The sequence below is a fragment of the Tupaia chinensis genome, unplaced genomic scaffold, assembly GCF_000334495.1.
Source record: "Tupaia chinensis unplaced genomic scaffold, TupChi_1.0 Scaffold000436_1, whole genome shotgun sequence".
NCBI classification, from domain to species: Eukaryota; Metazoa; Chordata; class Mammalia; order Scandentia; family Tupaiidae; genus Tupaia; species Tupaia belangeri.
In genome coordinates this window covers 1,304,456-1,312,649 of record NW_006159941.1, presented here as the reverse complement: position 1 = coordinate 1,312,649, position 8,194 = coordinate 1,304,456, and positions in this window count along the sequence as shown.

The window sequence follows — 8,194 nt, the reverse complement described above, 5'->3', positions numbered from 1 at the left end:
AGAGAGAGACATAGAGAGAAAGCGAGAAATCACCCCCTAGAGGGGATGGTCACGCCGCAATCCCTTCTCCTCCATTCTCCTCTCGGGATCTTGGGCACACATGCACACACGCCCGGTGTGAGTTTTAAGCCACCGGGTCCGGGACGTGAACCGCGGATGACTACGCGGGAGTCCAGCGACATAGCCATTATGCTAACTGCTGGAGGCCAGGTTTGAGTTCCAGCCCATTCTGAAAGCTGGCCATGGTGGAGTGCTTCTGTGCTCCCAGCACTCAGGAGGCTGAGGCAGGAAGATCGTGACATGGTGAGACTCAGTCTTAAAAAATGAAGAAGGCTAAATGGGATTTGGATCTTAATTATGTATGTATCATTATAATAGCAATTTTCAGAGTGCTTTTCAAATGACAGTTTCTCACAAAGTCTCCATAAAACTAGATGATGAAACTTTTAAATGTCCACAATATCCTAATTACTGATTTATTTTAGGCTTAAATGCTATTGCAAGGAATATGCTGGTCCAAAGGAGAGTATTATTATGTTATTTCCTCTGAAGTGGAAATTTATTAAAAACATACTAAATGAGCCAAATAATAAAATGGGGGGGGAGGAGTTAATTATATTAAAGAACTGAATTCCAAGAAATATTTCTGCAAGACCAGCTTCCAGGAAACAAATGCAAAAAATGATTATGGTGAATTAACTAGATATTGTCTCGTGTTGATTTCTAAAATGTGGTTAATTATAATATCATGGGAGGCCTCCCTCTCCTGGAGGCTGTGATGCATGGCCTTGAAGCTGTGTCTTTTTAAAAAGTTGCCAGGTGAGGCCAGTTGCAGTGGTGCGGCGGTAACACGGTGGCCCACCATGCCGAGGCCACGCCACGTGGGAAGGTGTGAGATTTGGGCCTGAAGGTCTCCCTGTATAAGCCAGGGGTGTGAATGCTTGTGAACCTGGGTGGCTGAGGTTGGGGATGGATCATACCATGTGGATCGCATTTGGGGTGCTTGTCCCTCTTTCTCATAGAAGAAAGAATTAAATATGGGAAAATAAAAGGTTCCCCAGGTGATTTTGATATCTGAAATGGATTTTGTACTAAGGATATCGAAGAGCACCAAATAATAAAATAGCGATGTCCTCAAGATAATTTGAAAATTAGGTGGAGATTTTCTATGTCTGTGTCTCATGCTGGCCTTTTTTTTTTGTATACTTGTCAGAGGGTGAGTGTGCTCACTGGAGAGAGAGTGAGAGAGAGAGAGAGAAAAGGAGAGGGAAAAGCATCCCCCCCACACATCCATATAGTGTCATTATACCGCAATCCCATCTCTTCCTCTCCATCCTGTTGGAATTTTGGGCAAGCACGGACATGTGCCCTGCATATTTTCCAAAACGACTAGGACTGGGACTCGAACCTGAGTCATGAGAGATCCAGCTCCTTTAACCACTAGGCCATGGGGCCAACCTGCATATTGATCTTTAATAAAATAAAAATAAACAACACAGTATTAAATGATAATTCTGTTGTTGTAGAAAAAGAATCATCTAAGTCGAATGAAAAAATTATACTCCTTGGTCCTCTTGAGAAACTCCAGTTCTGGGGGCCAGCAGGTGGCGTGGTAGTTAAGGGTGCTGGACTCTCACATAGCCAACGGCAGTTTGGATCCTGGACCTGGTGGTGGCTTGCTTTCTCACTCTCTCTCTCTGGTAAAATTAAAATAAATAAACAAATAAATAAAATTAAGTAAAATAATTCTTTTTTGAGAGATTTTTGCTAAAGTAATTCTTTGAAAAAAAAAAAAGAAAACTCTAGTTCTGGGGACCAGCAGTTAGCATAATGGCTATGTCGCCGGACTCCCATGCAGTCGACCATGGTTCGAGTCCCGGACCCGGTGGCTTAAACTCACGCCAAGTGCGTGTGTGCGCGCGCCTAAGATCTCAAGAAGGGAACAGAGGAGAAGGGATTGTGGCGTGACCATCCTCCCTGGGGAGGCGGGGGTTGATTTCTCTTGTTCTGTCTCTCTTTCTTCTTTCTGGCTAGTGCATGCGCCCTATAGCAAAAACCTCTCAAAAAAAAAAAAAAAAAAGAAAGAAAGAAAAAGAAACTTCTGTAAATCTGGTTGGGCCCAGAAATTTGCATTTGTAATACGCTCCCCTGCCCCCAACCCCAGTTGATACTGACCTAAGTGTTCAGAGCCACACTTTTGCACTGAGAGAATGGATGGTTAAAAATGCTCCTTAGCATTTCAGGTTTAGATATCAAACCTTCAGACAGTCGTTTTAGTAGACATTGTCTCACCATTTTTGAAAACTGAAGCAGAAGAAGAAATCAGGGTTAATCTACTTCTACAAAGCAGTTAGGGAAGACTTCTATAGTATAACACTAGAGAGCTGCTTCTGGTGAAAACTTTTCAACCCTTGGGAAAATGTTAAAAGCATAGATTCTTTGTATGCCACTAGCGTAGGTATTAGTCTCATTCTAAAAGGAAGAAATTCACACTCTGTGAATTAAAACCTTTCAGAATCGGGGGGGAGGGGGAAAGTATATGAGAAAACTAATTGACTAGTCTTTTGGTAGAGATAGATGTACTTTACTCAATAGGTACCGAAGAGATCATGGTATGAATATGAACGTGCATAACACAAAATCATATACAAATACTCTGAACTCGGGCAACCTAACTTTTTAGAAACCACTGATTTGTAGTAACATATGCTTTTCTAGATTGGTCTTCATTTTCAAATACATCAGAAAAAGATATTCTGTTTTTTGGAGGAGGGATTCTTCGAGCTCATTCACTATCCCAAACTTCTTAAAAATACTGGTAAAAATAAGTAAGGGAATTTATCGTAGAAGTGTTACTGTGGATTTTGTAGTGCGTAACTTGACACACCACAGAGGGGGAAGGCAGTGCTGGCTGAAGACTCTGAGAGCTAGAGGCAGAGTCTTTTGTTCTTTCTATTGACTAGTTACTGAATCTGAAATTCAGTTCTGCTCTTAACAAGAGAAATTGAGCCACAATAGATCACAAATACTTGCCAATATTTGTGAGAGAAAGAGTTTGGATCTACTACAGACACATAAATAGCACTCTGCTGGATACATGTGATCTTGGATCTAGTTCCCTTCATATGGTTTTCATACTATAGTGAAACTTTTTTTTTCCCTTTTTTGAGAGAGATTTTTGCTATAGGTCATGTGTGCCCACCAGAGAAACAGACAGAAAGTGATAAATCTCCCCCTGGGTGGGGGGAATGGCCATGCCAAAATCCCTTCTCCTCCATTTTCGTCTTGGGATTTTGGGCATGCATGCACATGCGCCCAGTGTGAGGTTTTTATGCCACCAAGTCTGGGACTTGAACAGTGGTCGACTACACGGGAATCCAGCAGTGCAACTATAATGCCATCTGCTGGTCCCCTGTAGTGAAACTTTAGTGGTTATGTATAGAAGTCTCTGACTTTGGTTCACCTTAATTCTCTAGGTCCTTCAGTCTAGGTGTAGGATTTCTGCTTAGGAAAAACTTCATGCTTGATGTAAAAAAATAGCCATAAGGGATTCGTTTTCAAGAATAACTTAACAAAAGTTGCATAACCAGCTTGTAGATGTGACAACCCTAGAAACTATACATTCCTGAAAATTTCCTGAACAAACACAACCCCAAAAAAGTTGCCCTTGAGAAATGACTTCTCAATATGGTAGTTGGTCACCAACCCTTTGCTCCTTTTACTTCCTGGTTCTTCTTCCTAAAGACATATGGTCAGCCTTTTTCAGGGGATTGTCCTGAGCCCGCACCTTAATACCTATTAAGGGAATAAAAACAGGCGACACTCAGGAAGATTGTACACCCCATAGTACTCAGCCAGTGAGGAACTTGGGGAAGGACTCATGCACTAGGGAATAAAATGCTTGTTGTAACCAATTTGGGTATGCCTGCCTGTCAGACACCTGATCTTGCAAGACTGTCATTAAAGTCTCACTTCCCCGTACCTTTGTGTCTTTGTCCGTTCTTTGACACTGGACAGGTGAGCGTGTTTCTCACACTTGAGAATAGTACCTATTCAAGAATACAAACTTAACAATTCTTTAGCACTAATAGTGTTAAGCAATACTGTACCTTTCGTTGTTTCCAATTCCTAATAATTTTTGCAGGGGAAAACTCTAGGAAAAAATGTTTGCTTCACTGCATTACAAAGTTGGAATCTGCCCACTGTATAGTATCAGAATTTTGACGTTAAAATTTTAAATTTATACCAAATAATAAATACACCTAATTTAGGGTAGGCCCTATATAGCCTAGTGGTTAAGAGAGCTGGATCCCACATACCCAAGCACGACTGAAGTCTTAGGCCTGCAGTTTGAAAAACATGCAGGGTGCATGTGAATGTGTGCCTCAAATGCTGACAGGATGCAGAAATGGAGAATGGAATGCAGCGTGATCATGCCCTGTTGGGGCTGCTTTCTCCCTCTCTGCTGAGCACACGTGCTCTCTGGCAGTTAAAACAATTAAAAAAAAAAGTGAATAGATGTAATTTAAAAACTAAGTGGTACCAACTAGAAAACATTTCCCCATTCTCTCTCCTCCATGTCCCACTTCCCAAAGGCAACTATTTTAAACTTCATAGATTTTTTCCCCTGGTATTAACCCATAAAATACTTTTATTTGAGTTGTCAGCTTTAGACTTTACTGACTTCCTATGATCATAGATAATGATTTAGTGTTCTTACCTTCTGCTATGCTTTGAGTATGAGATGTCCCCCAACGTTCATGAGTTGGAAATGTAATACCTAATGAAATACTATTAAGAGATGGGACCTTTAGGAGGTCATTAGGTCATGAAGGCAGAGCAGATTAGTGCTGTTACTGTGGAAGTGGATTCCTGATAAAAACGATGAATTCAGCTCCTTTTCTTTGTTTCATACACTCCTCAGTCCTGCCTCCCACCATGGGATGATGCGATATGATTGTCCTCACTAGATGCTGGCACTTTGATACTGGACTTCCTAGCATCTAGAACTGTGAGAAATACGTTTTTATTTCCTTCATAAATTACCTCATCTATGGTATTCTGTTATGGCCACACAAAGCAGACCATGCCAGTCTGCCATTTCCTTGGTCCCGTTATCAAATAACACTATTTTTAGTAAGTGTTTACACTATTGCCTCTGTAAAACTGCAGAGGCAGAAAGCATTTTATAATTGTTTTCTTCCTTTCGTAATTTTTTTTTTTTTAGTAAGTCTCCATAAAAGGAGATGATGAAACTTTTAAATGCCCACAATATTCTTTCACTCTATAATTCTAATTACTGATTTATTTTAGGCTTAAATGCTATTGCAAGGAATGTACTTGTCCAAGGGACAATTTAATGCTATTTCCTCTGAAGTTGAAATTCATTAAAAATATACTAAATGACTCAGGTTATAAAATGAGAAAAGAAAGGACTAATAATTACATTAAGTAACTAAATTCCAAGAAAAATTTCTGTAAGGCTGGTTTCCAGGAAGCCAAGGCAAAAAGTGAACTTGTTGAATTAACTAGATACGGTCCCAAGTAGTTTCTGAAACATGGCTAATTATCAATAGCACTTGGGTCCTTCTTCACCTGGAGATTCTAGTTTGAGTAGTCTTAAAGCTAGGAAGCTGTGCATTGTTTTAAAAGTTCCTCAGGTGATTCTGATAATCAGTCATATTCGCCAAAAATAGTCTAATAAAGGGAATATACCAGTTTAAGAAAGAAAATCCATTTTTTTCACCAGCATAGTTTTCTATGAATTCATTAGTTTCAGTTGCTCACCTTCAGCTGTGATGTGATCACTAGCAGTTTTCGTCCCTAAATGCTTAACCAAATTAGTTCAACTATTGTTCCATTTTCCCCCTTGAAGATCTCTCTGAATTGGGGCCTTCTGCTCCAGTCTAGGGAAGGCTTTGGGCACATCTTTCCTTTATGACTTCCTTTGGACATTCTTCTGTGCTGGTTTTACTATTTCAGTTGTATGCTTTTTCTCTCTTTCTCTTTCTTTTCTTTTTCTCTCTTCCTTCCTTCTTTTCTTTTCTTTTCTTTTCCTTTCCTTTCCTTTCCTTTCCTTTCCTTTCCTTTCCTTTCCTTTCCTTTTCTTTTCTTTTCTTTCTTTCTTTCATCTTTTGGCTTTTTTTACAGTACATCATCCAACAATTCTTTTTAAAAATTATTTATTTTAATTTGACCACACACACACACACACACACACACACACACACACAGGGAAAGTGAGAAAGCAAGCCACCAGGTCTGGGACTCAAACTTTGGTCGCCATGTGGGAGTGTCCAGAGCCCTAACCACCATGCCACCTGCTGGCCCCACAGCAATTCTCTAAAGAGAGGTATATGGGGGACCAGCAGTTAGTGTAATGATTATGTCACTCGACACCCATGTAGTCAACTGCAGTTCAAGTCCTGGACACGGTGGCTTAAACTCACGCCTGGTGCATGTATGTGTGTGCCTAAGATCCCAAGAGGAGAATGGAGAAGGGATTGTGGCGTGGCCATCCCCCCTGGTGGGGAGTGATTTCTCGCTTTCTGTCTGTCTCTCTCTGTCTTTCTGGCAAGTGCACATGCCCTATAGCAAAAACCTCTCCAAAAAAAGAAAAAAAGAAAAGGAAGAGAGGAGCAGTATATGGAATATACACTTTTTGAGTTCTTATATTCACGTGATTAATTGGTTACCAATTTTTAGGATGGTAGTAATTTCTCCCTCAGAGTTTTAAAGGCATTATGTCCTAATACTCATTGTTACACTGAAAAAGACAGTATCATGTTGATTTGTGCTCCCTTCTAAGTGATACCAAACTCCTAATCTTACCACCTAATCACAGCCTAAAATCCTTTGGAAGTCTTCCTTTATCCCCAATATTCTGAAATTTCATAATGTTATAACTTGATGTAGATTGTTTTATCTTTTTTACATTGTTAGGCACCAAGTAGACTCTTTCAAATTAGACTCATGTTCTCCAGTTCTGGGAAATTTTCTTACATTTCCTTTTTTTTGATAATTTCTGCCTCTACTTTCAGTTTTTCTGAAACTCCTATTACTTTGATGTTATATAGCTTGGTTTCCTCTTAAAATCTTTCAAGTTTTTAATTTTTCATCTTTTTTTGAAAACTTTCTCAACTTTGTTTTCCAAACTTCTATTTATTTTGGTTAATCTTTTTGCATTCCAAAGCTCGATCCTTTTTTTTTTTTTTAAATTGTCAGAGGGACCAGAAAAAAAAAAAATTGTCAGAGGGAGTGTGTACTTCCCAGAGAGACAGAGGGAGGGAGAAATCACCACTCCAATGGGCATGGTCACACTGCAATTCCTTCTCCTCCATTTCTCCATCCTGTTCAGATTTCAGTCAAGCAGGTACATGCACCTGGCATGTTTTTCAAGTCAATGGGGCAAGACTTGAATGGCAGTAAGCCCTGTGGGATCTGGCTCCCTTAATCACTAGACTATAAGGCCAACACCCAAAGTATTTGCATAGAGCTATTTTTAAATTTTCTAAAAAGTTTATTTCTTCCTTGAAAAAGACACACACACACACACCCAACAAGGTCTTCACTTTGTAATCTACCCCAATGGGACTGAATCACATGTGCATGCTTGGTGTGCTCAGGGAGGTCTCAGGACATAAACCAAGGGCATTTCCCTTGTGAGTCCAGTTGCATTGACACTGCACCACCACTGTACCACCACCAGGCCTCCACAGAGCTATTTTTCATAGTATCCTGTACTTATCTTATAAATTATAATCCTTCTGTTATCTAAGGATAGTAGTTAAAATTTTTTCTCTGTATCTTTTTTTCCTTCCTCTTGCTTGTTTTATACTTCCATTTCTGATAATCTTTTGACCTTTGTTTAAGAGAAACTGGAAATGGTATACTGTATATGTGGGTATATGGGAGCATTTGTCAACTGGTAGGGTGACGTGACCAATCTGTTAGAGAAGCCACATATAACTCTATGTCAAGGGGTTTTTCCTCTATGAACATTCACATTCTTTGAACTGGCATTCATATACGTGGAAGTCACTATTCTGGGAACAGAAAAGGAAAGGGAAATGAAGGTCTCCTGTCCTAACATTCACTTACTTTTTTTTCCTGCCTTTCCCTTCTAAGAAAAAACTGGTCTCTTATTTGGAGTGGGCAAAGTGGTGCTTGCCCAGTTGTATAGCACTGGGGAGGG